General features: G+C 32.8%; 1 long non-coding RNA gene across 1 annotated transcript; it reads right to left on the bottom strand.

The window, feature by feature from the left end:
* Positions 1 to 13,182: 13,182 nt before the first annotated feature.
* On the bottom strand, positions 13,183 to 14,454 carry LOC140062426 (uncharacterized). Its single transcript, XR_011847481.1, has 3 exons — positions 14,276 to 14,454; positions 13,829 to 13,933; positions 13,183 to 13,706 (listed from the first exon to the last, which is right to left on the bottom strand). It is a non-coding gene; the product is annotated as an uncharacterized lncRNA (long non-coding RNA).
* Between the last annotated feature and the right edge of the window lie 8,225 nt (positions 14,455 to 22,679).

Below are 22,679 nucleotides of genomic sequence, written 5' to 3'. Positions count from 1 at the left end.
TTTCCTCTCTATCATGTCGTCTATATGTGAAGCATAACACTCTGCATATTTCTAAATTTTCTGTAATCTCTTTTCGGTTGCTCTCAGTTTCACTTCCGCAACCGATCGGTTGTCCGCTAAATCTTTAAGATCTCTGATCCATGGATATTTGGCTGTCCATTGACCATCTAAATAACTCAAACCTTCGTCAATAAGATTCAGTTCTCTTTCTTCCTTTAGGGTAAATCGTTTTGACCCGATAGGACAATTGCCATACTTCCGCACTTCGGATTGCAAGCAACTCCCATACTTTCTATATCAAGGAATTGCGAAGAAACCTTTTTTTCTATGTACGTAAGATTGGTTGCGCTAGACTCACTCCCACACATAGGATGTTTACCAAAAACCATTACTCCAAACGTCCCTTCACATAGAGCCAATTCCCCTTCAGTCCGCAGAATGGTCGGAAATAGACTTGCATTGTCTGCTCCTATCAACAATTCTACTGCACCTGTAGGTCTCTCTAACAGATGCTTTTCCACCTTGAAGATTTCAGCTAACGTCTCAGTGCCTTGAAGGAGTAGTCTGTTTGTAATGCGTGGCATCCCAAATACTTCTATTTTAATATATTTTTCCTATTCTATATGACGATAGGTACAGAAAAAACACAGGTTGCATCAAATGCATCGACAATTATAGAATAAGACGTTGCAGTTAATCATTATTTTTGTTAGGACAAATTTGAGTTTTTGTAAAAGGTCAATGACATGTTTACCTCTAGTTACATATAACTGTGGTATTAATTGTTTTTCTTTAATGTATATTGGTAGGATATAATATATACTCTACACATTGGTACTAAAGTTAATAATGTATGATTATAAAACAATGGATTATAGGCATAAACGTTACCCCTACCCCAAAATTGTTTACATTACATTTGATCAAGAATCAGTTTCAATAAGAATAGTACATCAGTACTTAAAAAATTATTCTAGTTAACATCATGTTTTCTATTTAATATATCGATAAGTACAGTAAAAGCACAATTTTGATTAATTGCATCCACGAATATGGCATACGATATTGCAGTTTTTAAGGAAAAAATGAGTTTTTATAAAAGGTCCTTTTGACCTCTAGTTATATAAATAAGTGTTGTGTTATTTTTTTTAAATTGTATATTAGAAAGAAATATATATCCTACACATTGATTTTAAGATTATTGAGATTGGATTATAAAACCACAAGTTATATGGGCATAAATGTTACCCCCTACCCCAAAAATATTTACGGAATAAAATTACTATATAGTTGTTGAGATTACGTAAAATATAATGTGTTCCAATGCTTCAATTTTCGGTGACTTTTAATATTTATTTTCATTCTAAACTACAATTGGAATGAAAAAAATCAATGTTTCGTTAATATTGCAATTTGTGGTGGGTTTACCTCTAAATATCACTAGATTGACTGGACTCATCATCATCAGGCATCCTTCGGTCAAAATTGACTATGGAAACAACATTGGAGAGGATTTCATCCGTTATCCAGTGAGTCTGTGTGAGTTCCAGTAGCTGATCTAGATTTTCTTTTCAGATACCTCTCTTCATTTTCCATTCGATATCTTTCTTCGCTGTGTACAAGTCCTGCCTTAATACAGTCTTTCCATGATTTTCGGTCATCAGCCTTTTTTCCCAAGTTGTTAACATTTGATGTTCATTGCCTTCAAGTCTCTTTCACATGCATCTTTGAAACGCAAAAGTGGACGTCTTTTGGATCTTTTACAATTCACTAGCTCACCATACAACATAACCTTTGGAGTAATTGTATCATCCGTTCTTCTGACATGACCAAGCCATCGTTGTCTTCGCTGTCGAATTAATGTAAACATCGAAGGAATGCCACATCTATCAAGGATACTGTTGTTTGTTACCCTGTCCTGCCATCTTTTTTTTATTTTTTTAAATTTCATTTCAACACATACATAATACAAAATTAAGAGATAAAGGTAACGTAACTATTAAACAAATAAGAAGAAACACGATAATACTCTCTCAAAAATAAGAGAGTAATGAATTAAAAGAAAAAAAAATAATAATGTATCGCAAAAATATACTTTATAAAAATAATTGTTCTTTGATTTTGCAATTAAATATGTACCACTAATTAAAATTAGAATGTTTGCATCACTGTGTGTTTTTCCAAAACCAAAACATATACTTTTTTTGGTGATAATTAAGTTATTGTTGATATTTTGATACATATATTGTTTTACATTTTTCCATATTTTCTTTACTAGATCACATTCAAAGAACATATGTAGCAGTGTTTCCTGCCTTTCCTTGCAAAAACTACACATTGGTGAATCGACCTTTGACATCTTAAAGAGCATTGTATTTGTATAAATTATACGATGAATAAATTTAAATTGAACATTTTTTAGCTTGGTTTCATCTGTACAGTCGTGTAAATTTGAGAAACGGTTTTTCCAATCAAGTTTGTTGTCAAACTCCCTTTCCCATTTGGATTCAATTCCAATTGGCTCTTCAACATGTTTTAATATTATGTGTTTATAGATATAATGACAATTTCTCGTTTTCAAAGAAATAAATGTCTGTAATTTAGATTCAACTTCATTAGTTGTGTCTACACCTTGTTCAATTAATTTCTGTTTCCAGAGCTTGGGAATTGAATTTACAATCTGGTGATATAATAAGAAGTTTGGTTTAAAATTATATTTATGGTTAAATTCGTCTAGTTCTAATATTTTCCCTTCTTTGTTCACGATATCTTTTACATAGTTTTTACATTTTTAATCAACCAATTTTTTTCAACTTTTTTTCTCTTTTATCAAAACATGAGTTGTTCCATAAAGATTGATTTAAGATGTCCTCTGTCGTATACGGTTCTACCAAATTGTATTCACTCCAAGCAGAGAGTATATCTTTATGGAACCTTTCAAATGTTTTAATATTTTTTAAGATTTAGAAAAGTTGGTTTCAAAAACAATATTTCCTCCAACCTCTTTAATCTTACTTTTTAAAAACACTTTCCACTTGGATTGATTTCCATCAAGATATCTTTTCACCCAACATGATTTGAGAGATGTACAGTAACTCTTAATATGGGGAATTTTTAACCCTCCTTCGTCAAAATTGTTAAGCATGACTTTTCTTTTGACTTTATCGGGTTTTCCGTTCCATATAAATTTAAATATCCTGCCATCTGATATTTAAGATAGTCCGTAGGCAGCGGAGGTGAAATACATTTAGTTTCTTTTCTTGTCTAGCATAGGTTTTTCACGATTCAGCACATACAAGAGGACACTAATGACACATGCCATATACACTTTGATCTTCACAGCCACTCTAATATTTTTTGTTTTCCCAAACACGTACAGACAACTGACTGTGAGTACTAGGAGCTCTTCCGATTCGAATGTTTAGTTCACAATCAAGAGAGTTGTTATAAGTTATAACTGAGCCAAGGTAAGACAATTTACTAACATTTTCAAGTAAAAAAATTGTTGACAGTAAAATTTTTTGACCAGTTGTTTTAAACGGTAAAATCTTTGTTTTCTTTACACTTATGGTAAGACCAAAGTGTTCACAGGCACATGCAAATTTATCAAGTAGAAGTTGTTTAGACCATTAGGAGAATGGCTGCAGAAACAGGCATCATCTGCATAAAGAAAATCACGAAGAAGAACCTTAAATATGTTTGTCTTTAGGTCTGGTCGGATTGTACATCTTACCAGTAGATCTACAATGCAATAAAACTCCTTCCATAAGATTAGGTTCCAAAGCTCTTTGGAGGACGACTGCAAAGTAAATCCCAAAAAGAAGAGGGGCAAGAACATCTCCCTGTTTTGTCCCATTCTCGACATCAAATGAGTCAGACACTGCTCCATTGTACTTGACAGTAGCTTGCATTCCTTGATGGAAGGATTGGATAAAATTTAATAGAGTAGGTGGACATCCAATTTTCCTTAGGATTTCAAAAAGACAGTCTCTATTAATAAGGTCAAAAGCCTTGGTGAGATCGATAAATGCCTGGTAGAGTTTCTGTTTTTACTCAACACGTTTTTCCTGCAGCTGTCTAATAGAGAAAATCATATCAATGGAAGATCTTCTTCCAGAGCGAAAACCACACTGAGACTCTGGATATACCCTTTCCGCTAAAGGCAGCAGATGTTGTAGAACTATTTTTCTAAATACTTTTCCACAGATATTGAGCAGAGAAATGCCGCGATAAGTATCACAGCAACCACGATCACCTTTATTCTTGTACAGAGTGACAATGGATGCATTCTTAAAATCCTGTGGAACTTTACCGAGAGAACAACAGAGACTAATAAACTCATGCAGATGATGTATTAGAGTCAGGCCTCCTGCAATTTCAGTTGGTATACCATCATCACCAGGAGCCTTGCCTGAAGACAGTTTCTTAACTGCTGATCGTACTTCATCCATAGTTGGGTAGGCATCAAGTTCCAACTTAGTTGGTAAATTTTGAACATTTCTGAGTTCCTCCTGGGATACAGGTATCTTAGTTTGGTAAACTTCTGAGTAATGTTCTATCCATCGGTCCATCTGTTTCTTCTCATCGATTATGACATTACTATTTCGGTCTTTAATTTGTGCTGTTTTCTTTTGCACTGGCCCAATGGCTTTTCGGATTCCTTCATACATTTTTCAAATGCCCTTTATCAGCATCTTGTTGTATCTGAGCACTAAGTTTCTCCCAGTTCTCGTTAGTGCACTGGCGCACAGCTTGTTGAACATCAGCCCTTGCTAAACGTAGAGAAGCAAGATTATGCCGTGTAGCGTGAGTCTTGTAAGCTAACAGAGCTGTGCGTTTCTTCTCAATGACGGGCAGTAACTTTTCAGACTTTTCTTCAAACCAGTCTTGGTTGTTTACACAGAGCGGATGCACTCATGAGGTAAACTTTAACCAAGATACATCAAAACAAAAATTATTTCGTTCTGGGAGTTGTTTGATATTAGGAAAATTGCTACAATTTTGCCTGGAAGGATTGAGAAGTTTGCGAAGTTATAGACATTGTGTTGGAAATAGGGATACTGTTAGGGTTGATTATTGCTTTAGAATGGGTTGTGTAATTGATTTAAGGTAGTCGATACAGCCTCTATTTAAGTTTGGGTTTTTCGCAATGCATTTTAGGCTAGTTTGCTTTAACACATGTTTGAAGCAGTAGAAGTTTTTAAATACACGTATCAACACGTATGGCTACTCGTTGTAGTCTGTAATCTGGAATTTAGGTATAGCTGTCTAACGATGTTATGTTGTAGTCCTTTTGCTTGATAAGGCCGTATTTGGAAAAGATCAGAATTGATGTATGCATCTTAGTGTTGAATTGCGCCATAATTTATGTAAGCCCTTTTGGTTGTTTTTGACTATTAGTGTAACATGATATCCGCATTGACTAGAAATAAGATATATATTGCTTTAAGATATTAGCTATGATAATGCTCTATTATTACAGTAATGGCTCATTACATGTCATGTTTACACTGTTTGCATTTTAAATTGTTTATAATATTTACGGTTTGCATTTATTTATACATATTGTATTATTTTTAGTCACCAGGTTGATGCAGAATAATAAAAAAGTTGTCTGACAAACACTATACTTGTAACCTCTTGTCTAATTGCGTGTCCTACTGTGGCGCCCTCAATGTTACTTGTATGAGTAACATTACAGATTGCTCTAGAAATCCCTTCCCTAACCTCTGGTTCCCTACTGCTTCCATTTGATGACCATTTGTCTTCTACGTAATATTCTATTAGCATTCCATAATTCTTAGCTTGCTCAGCAGTTCCAAACGAAATTAATTCCACGTAAGTCACGTTCCTGCTACGAATCTGCCGACGTCCCTATTGTCCGACCATCCATTAGCTACTCTGCATGAATTGAAATGGACAAGATACTCTCTCAAGGTACCTATCCGGGCTAATTATGGGCCGCTTCATGGCCTCTCCGAAAAGGATTTTTTTTTCTATTATTCCATATTCATGATGTTCTGCACTGATGAACTTCTATTGTATTGTAAAAAAGATCGTAAGGTAACTGAAAAACATAAATCTAACTTATCTCGTGACACAAACGTAGTAATATACAATAGAAAGAGCAATATTCATACAATAATTAATTGTTACACAAATGTACCTTTATTTTTATATATAATATATATACCTATAAAACAGAGTATTATAATAAAAGTGGGACGATCCCACACAAGACAAAAAAAATAATCTTGTAGCCTGTGTGTTGAGCCGTGAAATGTGCAAAAAGTCACATTTGTGCAAACATGTTGCCTTCAAATGTGGAAACAACCACATTTGTGCAAACATGGCGCCCTCAAATGTGCAAATCTGTAAAAATGTATAGTCCACTTATGTGCAAAAATCACGCCGTTAAATGTAAAAATGATCAGTTTTGACGTTAAATGTGCAAATGAAAGTCTACAAATATGTAAATCGTGTTTTTCAACCTAAATCGTTTATTCTAAATGATAACCTAATTCTAATCAGTCACGAGTTTTTCTAACAATGTTTTCAAGATATAGCCAGTGACATACTTAATTGTAGTACAGGCCGAAATCTAATTAACTCAGTTCATTATGTTTTGTTAATTTCGTTTAAAATAAGAGGACAACTATAAGGGACTTAAATTTCAACGGTATGGAAGTTAGCATCTCCAGCAAGCAGCGGCCACGTGTCAGTCCTGCATCCACGGACATTCGGATTGTGGTTTTTTTTTCAAAAACATATTATTTCAGCCTGTACTACAATGTAATGCATATATTGAAAACATTGTTAGAAAACCCCGTGACTATTTAGAATTATGTTATCATTTTAATAAACGATTTTGGTTGATTTTTACATTTGTAGAATTTCATTTGCACATTTAACTTCAAAACTGATCATGTTTACATTTACCGGCGGGATATTTGCACATTAGTGGATTATACATTTTTACAGATTTGCACATTTGAGGGAGCTATGTTTCTGCTTCACATAAAGCACATAAAGGTGATCAATTTTCCCAATTTTAAACAAAAAGGAGTTATTACCTAAAATTCTATGCACAATTTTATATTGAAACCAGATTAGTGGTATGGACATAGTAAGTGAGAAAGACATGGTATTAATAATTTCCCACTCTTTATCAACATATAAAGTATCCAATGCCTTCTCCCACTTAATTTTAGCTTTCGATTGTTTTTTCTGGAGTTGATTAGAGTATTATAAATTAGCTTTGATCCTTTTTTATTTTTAATAACTACGCTAAGGTTAAAAGGTAGTAGTTGGCTATTCATTTTTCCTATTGGAGAAATTTGATTTAAAGACGTATGTTGTCTGACCGCATTTATTAGGCCTTCACATTGAAGAAAGTTGATGTTAAGGTTATGATGTTTACTAAGTTGTTTTAATGGAGTTATTCCATGTCTATAAACTAAATCATTTATAAAATTCACCCCATGATCGCTCCAGTTTTTATAATAGATACTTTCTCCGCCGACTTTAATATTGTCATTCATCCAGAGTGATTCTCTACATATCGATTCGGTGCTCATAGGAATGTTGTGTTTCAAGAATACGCACCACGCCTTTATATCCAGCCAAAGTGCATTGTAAGGCTTAACCTTCGCTAATTTGATTAATTTCGATGACTAAAAGAGCCCAGCCCGTCTCATTGGACGTTACTAACCGTCTAACCCACGTGATTTTTACCGATTGAATATATGCATTTATATCGACCATTCGTAAGCCTCCAAATTTATTTTCTTGTATAAGTTGATCTCTGGATATTCTATCCACCCCTTTCCATATGAAACGATATAGTTCTGACTTAAGGGATTTTATTACTTTTTCAGGGGGATCGGGTAATGTCGAAAGGATATAGTTAAGTTTGGACAGTAGTAAAGACTTAACTACCGTGATTCTTCCCAAAACAGCTAAGTTTCTTTTTGACCAATGTCTCATTGTATTTTTTATTGATTTATATGCGTCTTCATAGTTCAGATCTACCATTTTATTTAAATTTGTACTGAACCGAATACCCAATGATACAAATGGCTCTCCATGTTTGATCCATTATATATTATAGTTTTCGCATATTGAGTCACCTCGGTCTTTAAACGAGCCAACCCAGACAGCATTTGTTTTGTTCACATTACTTTTAGCCCGGAAAATTTGGAAAATACATCGAGAGTCTTAAATGCTTCGTGCATTGACTTATCTTTACCGTCAAGAAACAATACAGTGTCGTCCGCATACTGAGATAATCGATACTCATGATTTGCAATTGATATTCCTTTAATTTGTTTATTTTCAGATATCATTGAGGATAAAATTTCTGCGCAAAGAAGAAACAGGTATGGACTCAATCCATCCCCTTTTCTACATCCTCTTTCAATTAAGAATGATTCGGAGAGAAAGCCATTAACAAGAACTGAGGATCTTGTATCTTTATATAGTACTTTTACCCATTTTTGAATGGATTGTCCGAAGTTAAAATATTTAAGAACGCAGTTAACAAATGTATGAGAAATGCAGTCGAACGCTTTTTCAAAGTCTATCAGTAAAAGCAGACCAGGAATTTTCTTCTTTTCACAAATTTGAATAACATCATACTTAAGTCTTGTATTTTCGCCTATATATCTCCCATTAATAAATCCTTTCTGTTGTTCACTAATTAATATTATCAAGGACCGATTTTATTCGTTCTGCAATACATGACGAAACAAGTTTAAGTGACACTTAACAGGGTAACAGGTCTCCAGTTTTGTAGATACTCTCTGGGTTTATCCCCCTTAGTGAGTAAAGTAATTATTCCTGACTTTTGGAAAATTGACAGTTTACCTGAGGTATACGACTCGTTAATAGCTCTCAAAAGATAGCAAACTAAATCCGCAAAAAAGAACTAAAAAAACTCATAGCTAAAGCCGTCAATACCAGGTGACTTTCCATTTTGTGACCTCTTAAGAGCCACTAAAAGTTCATTATAAGTAATTGGCCACCAGATTCTGCTACTGTCCACAGGTGCTATCTGTAAAACTATAGCAAGTTATACACGTTGCTGTCTGCTATAAATGCTGTACTTTTAACACACGGTACACTGTCTGTAGCACAGTGTGTGTTGACAATTTACAATGATGTACAACCATAGGCAGGTTTTCGTAATGCCATGCAAGAATGGATAGGTGTTTTCCACCGCTTTTAGGCCTTCTAGTCAATTATTGTTATTATTATACGAATACGTAATTAGTCTAGTAGCTCATCTACCTTTTTAGCAGGGCATAATGAATATTGTAGCTAGGCTAGGCCTACTATCTTGGTCTAGTAGGATAGGGTAGGTTTCCACTAATTTCGCGTTTTTTCAGGAGGGCATGTGAGAGGTGAGGTAGGTTAGCCCAGCTAGGCTAAACTAACAGGGTGTCACGAAACCTAAGACCACGAAAGCTAAGACCCCCTAAGACCTAAGATCACGAAAGCTAAGACCCAAGACCTAAGATTGCAAATTCTAAGATATACTTCAGCTTAAAAACAATACTTGTTTATCCATACATAATTTTAAACATAGTAGATTTCATTTATTACCATAAATATAATTAAATACTACCGCAAAACATAGATAAACTCACATTATTTTCGCCCGTTGAGTAAATGTATATTTTTCCTTTACAACAAACAAACTTGACTGGTTGTTTGTTGGTATATATTTACTCCATTGTGTTGGTTCAGAGGATGTTTTTCTTTCGCACCTGCCTTTCTTGTATTTTGACTCCAAATTTGTTAACTGACTTTATTCTGAATATCACACTTTAAAATTAGGACTTATATAAGTACTTTCAGAAGGAGAAACACATAAAAACAAATAAATAAATCCTTTAAATTGATGTTTTTACAGACGTGTTTCTTTGTATACTGTAACTCCTCATGCTCAATGTTTTTGTTTCTATGAAGCGCCAAAAGAGCAACAATAATAGTACAAGTATAAAAACAGAAAGAAAACGAAACAAAAAAACTTATTATCATGATTTTTAAATTAAAATTTATTTGCGAGTATTTATTTCTTCGTACTAGCATGATTATACTATTATTATTACAATTTTAATTTCACATTGTTCCATCCACACTGTAGATGGACTCCACAGAGTTTTCAGCCCTCTATATAATTTTTGCTCTATTGACGTTCCATAGAAACAAAAACATTGAACATGATGTAGGCCTAACTGTAGTGTAGGCCATGCGAAATTCGCAAACAGTATGTGTGCGAGAAAAACGTCTGTAAAATCATCAATTTGAAAATGTATTTGTTACTTTTTATGTGATTCTTTTTCATAAAGTGCTAATTCTAAGGTGTGGTATTCAGAATAAATGTTGGGAGTTAAAATACAAGGCAGGTGCGAAAGATAAATATTTGTAATCTTAGGTCTTGGGTCTTAGCTTTCGTGATCTTAGGTCTTAGGGGGTCTTAGCTTTCGTGTTCTTAGGTTTCGTGACACCCTAAACTAACATGTAAGTAGTATTCTACCATGGGATGGGAACGAGTCGGCATGGGGGTACGGGTTGATCTTTATCCGTATTCTAGGGTGCTGGTCAACCCGTGACGTACCCATGTCAACTCGTACCAAACTTGGCTAACTCGTACCCAAATAATTGGTCAACTCGTACCAATAGCTTTATAGCTTTATTGATAGCTGGGTTCAAATCTAGGTTGGGACGGTTTTTTCTCATTCTAAAACAGATTTCCTTATAATAATAAAATAATATCGACCTATGAATTTAACTGTAATATTGTATTGTATACATAATATTAGTAGTAATAGTAATTCCCATTGCATTTATTATTATAATATATTTTACGGTTACCCCTTAATTATACTATAGTATAACTTCCTTGTTATATTTTACAATATTTTCTTCATAATTCAACAATTTTTTTTCACAGCTAATTATCACACACCAAATCTCATGAAATCTCTAGTGTATTTCTCCAAGCTAATCCAGCTACATGGTATTGCCTTGAGGCTAAATTACACTGTATACTGGGCACTACCATCATTCCTGGCCCGTCAACCTGGACCACATTATGGTCCAACACAGTCGTGTACTACTGATTCCAAATAGTGAATTACATCCTGTGGTCAAGGATTTGCTTTTATACCTGTTAATTAAAAAATCGTTTATGCCTATTGTTGCATAAAGATCAATTTCAGACTGTAAATACTGGGATGATCACCCTAAATTTTTTTTTTCATTTAACAATTTTATATTTCACAGCCAGAAAAAAGCATACAGGGTTTTTTTTATTCATAACTGTTGAATTGCATCCCAATACATGGTACCTATTGGTATTATATCTATAATAATAAAGTATTCTCTTATAAATAGATGTATCTCTCCAAACTACTCCAACTACCTAATCTAATAATCTATTAGCATACTACTGTACACTTTGTAGACAAGAAATAAGTTGTGTCCACCTAGAGGACTTATGTTAGTACTGTACAGTCGATCGTCCTCTCACTGGTCTGGTAAACATAATCTACGCCTAGATTATTACAGTAATTAAAGTACATTATTACAGAGATTTTTTTTTTCAGAAATCAAAGTTATGTGTATAGAAAGCAGTACTCGTATTATTAACTAAGCAGGTTGTACTCTTGAACGCAAACTGGCAGGAAAATTTTGAATATTTTTTGTTGTTGAAATGATGGAATCCTAACTTCAATTTCCACGAACTGGAGATGAAGACATATTACGACCCTTTTATTTAAATTTATTTGGATAGACCTCCATGTAAATTCATTAAAGGCTATATGATTGTTTTATATTTTAATATGTGATAGTAGAAAATCACTGTGTATAATGAGGACTATGAATCTGATATTTACTTGCATTCTCATCTTTTAAAATTTTTATTTATAATGCTGGTAATGAATTTACTATTGAAAAAGTCATGTGTCCACTTATCTCAAATTGTGGCACACCTCTAACCTTGGTAGAACTGACTGTGTTCTATATGAGTACATTTAATTTGCCATATAGTAGTGTTTCCACCATACTTCAACCTGGTAATTTAATACATTTCATCGGGGTAAAATTATCACCTTTAAAATGGATATGAAAGGATTTTAAAATTTCACAAAAAGGACTTTGTATGAATCCTTTTAATGTTAATAAACAGCACACAAAAAATTAGATTCAAATACCTAGTAGAAATTGAGAAATAAACAAATTAAATTTTGGTATAAAACGTCCGCAAAATGGCCGACCAACTGGCACGCCATCTTAATTTTTATGAACGTTCTATACGCACGTACGAGATCGTCAAATTTAGAGTTTGAAACACCCGGGGTTGTAGCCACGGCAGCAGTCGTTTTGTGATTGGTTAATGAATTTTAATACAGTCCAATCACCGCCTTGTCTCGTTCGCGGACTGTGTGGTGTAAACAAAATAAACAAACCCATGCTACACGAGACTCGCGTGTTGCAAGCTCCCTGTTGCTGCAGTCGTAGAAAATATCGATATTTCACAAATCAATAAAAAGTTATGTCTGCAAAGATTGTACGTGAAAAGAAGAAAGTGTGTATTTGTACTTCTCACACTAAACCACTCACGCAGACTACAAATTAGGCTAGGTCTAGTAGACTATAGTTTCTTCTAAATTCGCTAGTAGTAGGCTAGGCCTACACATGAAGTTACTCCATGGCCTACAGTACAAGAGAGTAGCAGTCGCCGGTCCACCGACGAACCTCCAGGAAGTGGACAAGGCGCGGGCGTAGACGTATGTAAAAGGCGACGTAAATAAAAAAGGTAAGCTTGTGTTGAACTTGTTTTTGGCTCTGACTTTTGTTATTGACTAATATAGTAATATAAAATTAATAATAATTAAAGTAGAGCAGAGGAGGTGAGGCCGAGAGGATTATTATAGTTTAGTTAGTAACTGTAGTGTAATTAAATAATAACCTCTTTCTGTTTGTTACCAAGTCATAAAATATAATACTATAGGGCCTAGAGGTAGGATTGAATAAAAATAATAGTACATTTTCATCCATTTATTGGTCTTATCTTTGCAGATTTATGGAATCAACAGTACATGAGATGGCTTTGAAGAACTGTAATAGTACTAGTAGTAATAAAATTGTAAACATCAAATTATATGGCAGAAATAGTGTGTGGAATGAATTTTATTGAACAAATGTATCATAATGAGTTTGGAACAAGCAGGATTTTTCAAACAGGACATAAATTACTTTTGAGACCTGAGTGATACATTTTAATTCTATCAACACCAGCCAGCTCCATCATATATTCAAGAGATGGATTCTTTCATAAATGTCCATTGTACATAGTATTTGGCTAAATAAATAAAAAAAGAAGTACAGTAGTGGTTTATTTGTTTATATACCCAGACCCATTTAATGGTTAAAAACAAACACTATATGATGCACTGCTACTAGTGTACTGTCTGGTAGTACATTACCATAGTTACAGTATGACTGTAACCCTAGCACTCTCGTCTAAAGAATTCTATTATGCATATTTTACTATTCTTCATAAATATTTAGTTCTGTAATTTTAATTGTCTGCGCTCATTCTATACTTGGTGTCTTAGTATACTGCATAAATGTATCGTGCAAGCATGATCCAAGTAGCATCTATTATAAAGTACTCTGGGTATCTTTCTATTCACCTGAAAAAAGGAAAATGAATAAGCACATGTTTATCTGCCCTCAAAACAAAATAATAATTTAGTATAATGTATTATGTAGGTTTGATCAACAGTTTAAAATAGCAATGCTCAGTATCTGTTACCTTAATATTATAATTTTACTCTAACATTTGCGCTTCCATTCCAATCAATAAATACATTTGCTTATCCCGTCCATCAATTATCATAATTGCACTCCAATTATAGACCTGTAGGTAGGTAAAAATACAAATGAATTGTTTATTTACTGTATACTGTACTGTATATTGTACTGTATATGATACAAGCTGAAATACCCCTAACTAGGCCTGGCCTGTTATAACCTTTATTACTACATTAGAGAAAATCCAACTCTATTCATTTTATTGGGAATCATAATACAGTATTTAGTATTCAGTGTTGCCTAGCCTACTAGCTAGTAGGGCGGCATGTAATAACAAAAAAATATTTTAATAATACGTTAGTCAGGACACTACAGCACACAACAATATTAATAAACGTACTTATAAATAATGTGTATATACATAATACAGTAACACAATTGTGCCTACCATTAACACCCTCAACGATACATCAAGGAGCATACGCTCTCAGCTCACCTCTGGCCGGGCGACTAAACACCGTATCCAGCAGTCATCACTACTAAAAAGGCCTAGGCCTAGCTAGCTCCAGGCCATGGCATTGTCAAACACCATTTACTCGTCCAACCGTTTCTTCAAAACGATGTTAACACCCGCCGTGTTAACAAGACGATGTGGACGAATTTCCATCAATTTCAGTTAATTACAACGAAATAATAATAAAATGAATGTTTCAATAATACGTGTATAATAAATAGCGAAATAAACATCGCTCGCGAGGAGGGTCGAGAGAGAGGCCAAGGTGGTCGACTCTGTGATTCTCACGCATGCGCAAAATAACTCCGTGTACCCAGCAAGATAGGCATTTGGCTATGAATTTCGTAAAAGATGGCCTTGAAAAACGAAATTAAAATCCGTTTTAAAAAAAACTTGGTTGATAATATGAATTAATTTTATTCGATTAGGCTAACATACTTATCCAATAATAAAAATATCAAAGCAATAAGTAATTACTACCATGCTTTTGCATCAATCAATGATTTACTGCTAAATTCCTATCTCTGTAATACAAAAATAACTTTTAGTGACGTCACAAAAAGTTTTTCACAGGTTTCTCAGGGGCGTTTTGAGGGCGTTGTCGTCCTCCAAAACATTAAGTATGACTATGGCAAGCTTAAAACTGATTGATCTACACGTTGAGCCAATAAAATGATATTGCTAGGAACCCTTTCATATCCATTTTAACATAAAGTATCCTCCTGAAACATGTATTTGTACTGTACTTCATCTACTATTCATTTAATTACTTAATACTAATTTGGGTGATTTATGTCTAACTTCAGGAATGATCTGAGGCTAGAAGAACGAATTTCTGCACATATAATTTATATAAAAAATAAACCAATGTTTTCCTAAAAATTTAACCTCTAGGTTGATAACTAACAAAGAAATTTTTGAAATTGTGTTCTCACAATATATGTGTACTGTATTATATATTATATATATATTAAATTATATTGACTATTTTTGATAATCATCATGTCCTTATAAATTCATTTATATTTCTTTTGTGTAATATAGTTCATATATTATGTATTAAATAAATTGGTAAGGCCCTATACTGTTTATATTTAAGGAATGTTTATATACACTATTATTTTATGCCTACCAATATTAGTATTAATTGTTTATGTAACTATTTTGTCTAATTGCATTGATTTTTTGTATAGGCCAATGGCATTAATGTTTTCTCAAATCAAATTAGCCTAATAATGCCATATTTAGAAACATAATTCATTGATTTCTGATATTCTGTACTTGTGTATGCATTACTAAAATAGTAGTTATTTTATTTCATTTATAATGTATGTATAAACTTTTATTCAGTTTTTTTTTACATTTTTAAGTTTAAAAATTATTAAAATACCTATCTACCTTTCTGTTATTGTTACTATTATAATATTTTTTGAGGCAGATTGATTTAAATAAAAAAATTTTAAACAATTAATTTGATTTATACTGTACTATGTTAGTTCAGGAGATGAAGTGTGTGTTGGTAGAATCTGGTGTGTTGGAGGTTGGTGATGTGAGGTGTATTTTTGTCACTTTAAGACCTAAATTAGATGTTTTCTGAAGAAAAGAAGTAAGTGGATAGGCTTTCAAATAACTCCAAGAAGATTCACACAAAAATAATTACTTCCCAATAAAATAGTATGTAACAGTGTATATTACACTATATTGAATAAACTCGAGCGGAAAAATAACACATAAAAAATCATTCATTTCCTTGTCGAAAAGCGCCCTCTCTAGTTTTCTATTAATTTATTAATAATTATTATTAATATACACTATTACATACTATTTTATTGGGAAGCCTCTTCGCTTCTTTTCTTCAGAAAACATCTAATTTAGGTCTTAAAGTCACAAAAAATACACCTCACATCACCAACCTCAAACACACCAGATTCTACCAACACACACTTCATCTCCTGAACTAACATAGTACAGTATAAGTCAAATTAAATGTTTTAAATTTTTTTATTGAAATCAATCTTCTGCAAAAAATATTATAATAGTAACAATAACAGAAAGGTTGATAGGTATTTTAATATTTTTTAAACTTAAAAAGGTAAAAAAAAACTGAATAAATGTTTATACATACATTATAAATGAAATAAAATAACTACTATTTTAGTAATGCATACACAAGTACAGAATATCAGAAATCAATGAATTATGTGTCTAAATATGGCATTATTAGGCTAATTTGCTTTGAGAAAAACATTAATGCCATTGGCCTATACAAAAAATCAATGCAATTAGACAAAATAGTTACATAAACAATTAATACTAATATTGGTAGACATAAAATAATAGTGTATATAAACTTTCCTTAAATATAAACAGTATAGGGCCTTACCAATTTATTGAATACATAATATATGAACTATATTACACAAAAGAAATATAAATGAATTTATAAGGACATGATGATTATCAATATAATTTAATATTATGTTCATATTATTATATTATATCATAGAGATTTTCAAAAACATAGTTTGGTAACATTTAGTTTCTGTTTCAGACCTTTAATATTTGGAAATAACCTATAATAATTATAAAACATTCTTGTTTTCAATGCCATTATGCGGTTAAAAACAAGTACAGCAGCATGCATATGTAGATACAGTACACCTATATATTGTGAGAACATAATTTCAATAATTTCTTTGTTAGTTATCAACCTAGGTGTTAAATTATTAGGAAAACATTGGTTTATTTTTTATATGTGTACAGAAATTCGTTCTTCTAGCCTCAGATCATTCCTGAAGTTAGACATAAATCACATAAATTAGTATTAAGTAATGGATATTAGATGAAGTACAGTACAAATACATGTTTCAGGAGGATACTTTATGTTAAAGGTGATAATTAGTTTAAATGTTACCCCAATGAAATTTATTCAATTACCAGGTTGAAGTAGTCTGGTGGAAACACTACTATATGTACTCATGTAGAACACAGTCAGTTCTACCAAGGTTAGAGGTGGGTGCCAACATTTGAGATAAGTGGAAACATGACCTTTTCAATAGTAAATTCATTACCAGCATTATAAATAAAATGTTAAAAAGATGAGAATGCAAGTAAATATTAGATTCATAGTCCTCATTATGCACAATGGTTTTCTACTATCACATTATTAAAATATAAAACAATCATATAGCCTTTAATGAATTTACATGGAGGTCTATCCAAATATATTTAAATAAAAGGGTCGTAATATGTCTTTGTCTCCAGCCAGTTCGTGGAAAATGAACAAAAAATATTCAAAATATCCTGCCAGTTTGCGTTCAGTACAATCTGCTTAGTTTGTAATACGAGTACTGCTTTCTATACACATAACTTTGATTTCTGCAACAAAAAAAAAATCTCTGTAATAATGTACTTTTTAATTACTGTAATAATCTAGGCATAGATTATGTTGACCAGGCAAGTGGGAGGACGATCGACTGTACAGTACTACCATAAGTCCTCTAGGTGGATACAACTTATTTCTTGTCTACAAAGTGTACAGTAGTATGCTAATAGGACTATTATTAGATTAGGTAGTTGGAGTAGTTTGGAGAGATACATCTATTTATAAGAGAGTACTTTATATTTATAGATATAATACCAATAGGTACCATGTATTGGGATGCAATTCAACAGAATAAAAAAACTCTATATGCTTTTTTCTGGCTGTGAAATATAAAATTGTTAAATAAAAAAGAAAATTTAGGGTGATCATCCCAGTATTTACAGTCTAAATTTGATCTTTATGCAACAATAGAAATAAACGATTTTTTAATTAACAGGTATAAAAGCAAATTAAAAGCCCTACGTACTCTGTATGTTGGAGGAAATAAGCATAACGGTGCAAATAAATCCTTGACCACAGGATGTAATTCACTATTTGGAATCAGTAGTCCACGACTGTGTTGGACCATAATGTGGTCCAGGTTGACGGGCCAGGAATGATGGTAGTGCCCAGTATACAGTGTAGTTTAGCCTCAAGGCAATACCATGTAGCTGGATTAGCTTGGAGAAATACACTAGAGATTTCATGAGATTTGGTGTGTGATGATTCAGTTTGATAATTAGCTGTGAAAAAAAATTGTTGAATTATGAAGAAAATATTGTAAAATATAACAAGGAAGTTATACTAGTATAATTAAGGGGTAACCGTAAAATATATTATAATAATAAATGCAATGGGAATTACTATTACTACTAATATTATGTATACAATACAATATTACAGTTAAATTCATAGGTCGATATTATTTTATTATTATAAGGAAATCTGTTTTAGAATGAGAAAAAACCGTCCCAACCTAGATTTGAACCCAGCTATCAATAAAGCTATAAAGCTATTGGTACGAGTTGACCAATTAATTGGGTACGAGTTAGCCAAGTTTGGTACGAGTTGACATGGGTACGTTACGGGTTGACCAGCACCTTAGAATACGGATAAAGATCAACCCCCATGCCGACTCGTTCCCATCCCATGGTAGAATACTACTTACATGTTAGTTTAGCCTAGCTGGGCTAACCTACCTCACCTCTCACATGCCCTCCTGAAAAAACGCGACCGAAATTAGTGGAAACCTACCCTAGCCTACTAGACCTAGATATAGTAGTGATCCGTAGTACCATGGAACTATAATAAATGGTAGACGTACTAGTACTGTGTAGTATATGTTAACATGTCTGGCTCTACGAGGCCTTTTTATGCTCATAGGATGGCTTTTTTGGGCGTCCCAATGTAGGCCTATGCCTATAGCTATGACAGATTTCCCATTCCTGCAGGCCTGTAGCCTATGCTCTAGTAGGGTGGCCGGGTGTACTCTGGTTGATTCACCCCTGGTCGACTCGTACCCATGCCAACTCGTACTTAACTTCCTACCCTAAACTCGTATCCAACCAAATAATTGGTTGATTTCCCGCTAGGCTAGTAGGCCTAGCCTAGCTACAATATTCATTATATTCAATATTCATTATGCCCTGCTAAAAAGGTAGATGAGCTACTAGACTAATTACGTAATTCGTATAATAATACAATAATTGACTAGAAGGCCTAAAAGCGGCGGAAAACACCTATCCATTCTTGCATGGCAGTACAAAAACCTGCCTATGGTTGTACATCATTGTAAATTGTCAACACACACTGTGCTACAGACAGTGTACCGTGTGTTAAAAGTACAGCATTTATAGCAGACAGCAACGCGTATAACTTGCTATAGTTTTACAGATAGCACCTGTGGACAGTAGCAGAATCGGGTGAATTGGCCCTTCAATTTTATTTTGTTGTTCTTTTGTTTATGTTGGTAATGTATTCATAGTTTTAAGAAGTTTTACAACCTTTGTTTCGTCATCTGTATTGTGGTTTGAGGAATAAAGGTTTTTATAAAAGTGTCTAGACTCCTCAAGAATTTTATTTGTGTTTTGCAGAATACTATTTATTTATTTATTTATTTATTTGGAATTACACCTTTAGATCGGTGGCACACTTAGCACAAAGGTGCATCCTTCACAATATAAAATATAACAATTAACAGAAAAGTAAAAAAAGGCAAAAGCAACTATCAACCCCTATCCTACCCCCCCCCCCCCCCAATTTACATCGATACATAGGCCTACAGTAGATCATTACTTTACACAATGAATACATAACAAGATATAGAAAAGTGTATAAAATAAAATAAAATAAAATAAAATCAGCTGATAAACACAGCTTATTACGAAAAACCCCCAACTCCTCCCCCCCCCCCCCACTTTTTTTTCAATTTACTTAATGTAGCAATATAGATAACATAGTTATTGAGTCATGGAATTCAGTGAATCATTTCGAAATTGCCATGCTTGTTTTAGGTATCTTTTACAAAAACTATCCAAAATATTTTCACACTCTTCATCAATTAAATTATCTGAGTATCCCAAAATATATTTAAGTTTGTCATTTTCAGGAGAAGTATAAAAAGTATCAAACATATCTTTGCTGCCATTTCTATACATATCCACATATAAATTAAATAATTCCTGATTACGTATATTATTTAAAGCTGGACAATTAATGATGAAATGATGGATGTCTTCGTCCGAATTTGTACCGCACAATTTACATTTTGTATTATTATCAATATTCCAATTTGCAGTTCTATCATTCAAAGGTAGAGTATTTGAACGAGCTTTAAATTTTAATGCAGCACCTTCAAAATTAGTTTTATCAATTAAGTAATTTTCAAGTCCAGGTTTTGATTTTAATGTTTCATAGATGTGGAGACTTGATTTATTTTGTAATTCAATTCTCCATTCATCTATCATTATATAGTTAAGTTTTCTTAAGATTTCAGAAATTGGAAAGTAGACTTCTTTATAATTTGAGAGAGTGGTGAAAATATTTTTGGATTCACAATTACACTTCAAGAGAATATCGTTTATACAAGATAGAAACTTATACCTTAAGTCTTTAAATTCACAATTAAGTTGTAGCATTCCAATAAACATAATTTTTGGCCATCGATAGTTTTCCATCTTTATAATTCTATGGAAGTATTTCATACGAAGAGCGTTATGAATCTCGTTAATTGGAGACCAACCAAGCTCTCCATATAAGGCGGCACAAGGTGTATTTCGAGGTGCTTTTAAGATATAACGTGCCATTTGGAGCTGGAGACGCTCTAGTTTATCTATATCTATTCTACTTAAAGAGCACCATACTGAAGAACCATAGTTGATAGATGGGAGAACTATCGATCTCCACAGAGTATCCCCATAATATACTCTGTTAAAGTTATCAAAGCTACTGATAATTGATTTAACGTACGCTATTAATCTTTGACCTTTTTTTATAACATTCTCAATTTGTATATGGTCATTTAATTTACGAGAAATATGTACACCGAGATATTTATATGATTCAGTTTCAGATATAAAGCCATTACCTAATTTCCATTACTATTGTTGCTTTCCTTTACTATTTTATTTATAGTTTTATCAACAAAATTTTTCTTTTCCATGTTAAGAAAAAATTTGGTGGGCCTTTCGCCTTCTTCGATCCATTTAAGTTTAGTTTTCATCATTATTCTTTCCATCTTATCTTTTCTGATACCCATCAGTTCGCCAGACTTAAGTTCTAGTGTACCATTTAACGTGGAGTCGCCCTTATTGATATCAAGTGTTATTTTTTCTATTTCCCTTTCTAATTCTTTTTCTTTTTTATTTTTTTATTTTTCTTATAAGCCCCGTAAGAAATAGTTTTTGCTCTAATTTCCATTAATATCATTTATAAAAGAAGTTGATCACTGATGCTAAACAGCGCTTTATTAGCATCTTTATTATCTTTTTCGTTTTGCACTATATATTGTTTCAGGACTCTATTTATGGTTTCTTTAACTTGTTCCACGTATTGAATATCTTTTAATAAGATATTGTCAAATTTCCAATATCCTGGTCCGTGTTTTATCTGGTTCATCGTCATTTTAATATCTACGAGTGAGTGATCGGTTCGGTAACCTGGTTTTATATTACATTCCAGCATTATGCTGTTTAGTTCAGATGAGATTAGGAAATAATCAAGCCTGGCTTGTTTATTGAATTTATTCTGTCTCCAAGTAAACTTTTGTTCATCTTGGTTGTAAACACGCCAAACATCTGTAAGATTAAATACACTACAAATATTTATTATCTTTTCTCTTGCCTTTGGGTTATTAAGTTTTAGATAATTTTTACAGTCTAATTTTTTGTCCAAAATACAGTTCCAGTCGCCAAAAACGATAGTATGTGTGTTTTCATATTCTAAAACAACTTCCCTCATTTTGTCGTAAAAGCAGGGGGTGTCGTTGTTGGGCCCATAAATTGAGATTAGCGTAAATTTTAGATCATCAACCTTTACTTCCAAAGCTAACATATTTCCATCATTATTCAAATTCAAATTCAAATATTCTTTATTCATCCTCTATCATGAAAATATACAACAACAATATATGAGAACATAAAAAAGATGAAAAGGAAACACATAAAAACTCAAAAGAGCTTGATTAGTTGTGTCCCCCTATGTCCCTAACTAGCCTAAAAAACTAAAACATAAATAATAAAAAAGCTAAATCCTGCAACAAGTATAATTTTTAAAATTATTTGTAAAATGATAATAAATGTTCTTTAAACAATGATTTAAATATATATATTGATTTGGTACTTTGTAGTTCGTAATTCAAGTCATTCCACAATTTGGGTCCCACACATGACACAGTAAAACTAGTAGAAGTACGATTACGTTTTCTGAGTCTCATTTTGTCTTTAGATCTTGTATTATAATTATGGTAAGAACCAT

Source organism: Antedon mediterranea, chromosome 11 (genome assembly GCF_964355755.1).
Source record: "Antedon mediterranea chromosome 11, ecAntMedi1.1, whole genome shotgun sequence".
NCBI lineage: Eukaryota > Metazoa > Echinodermata > Crinoidea > Comatulida > Antedonidae > Antedon > Antedon mediterranea.
Note: the sequence above shows the minus strand (reverse complement) of the source record. Positions and strands in the feature narration are given on the sequence as shown.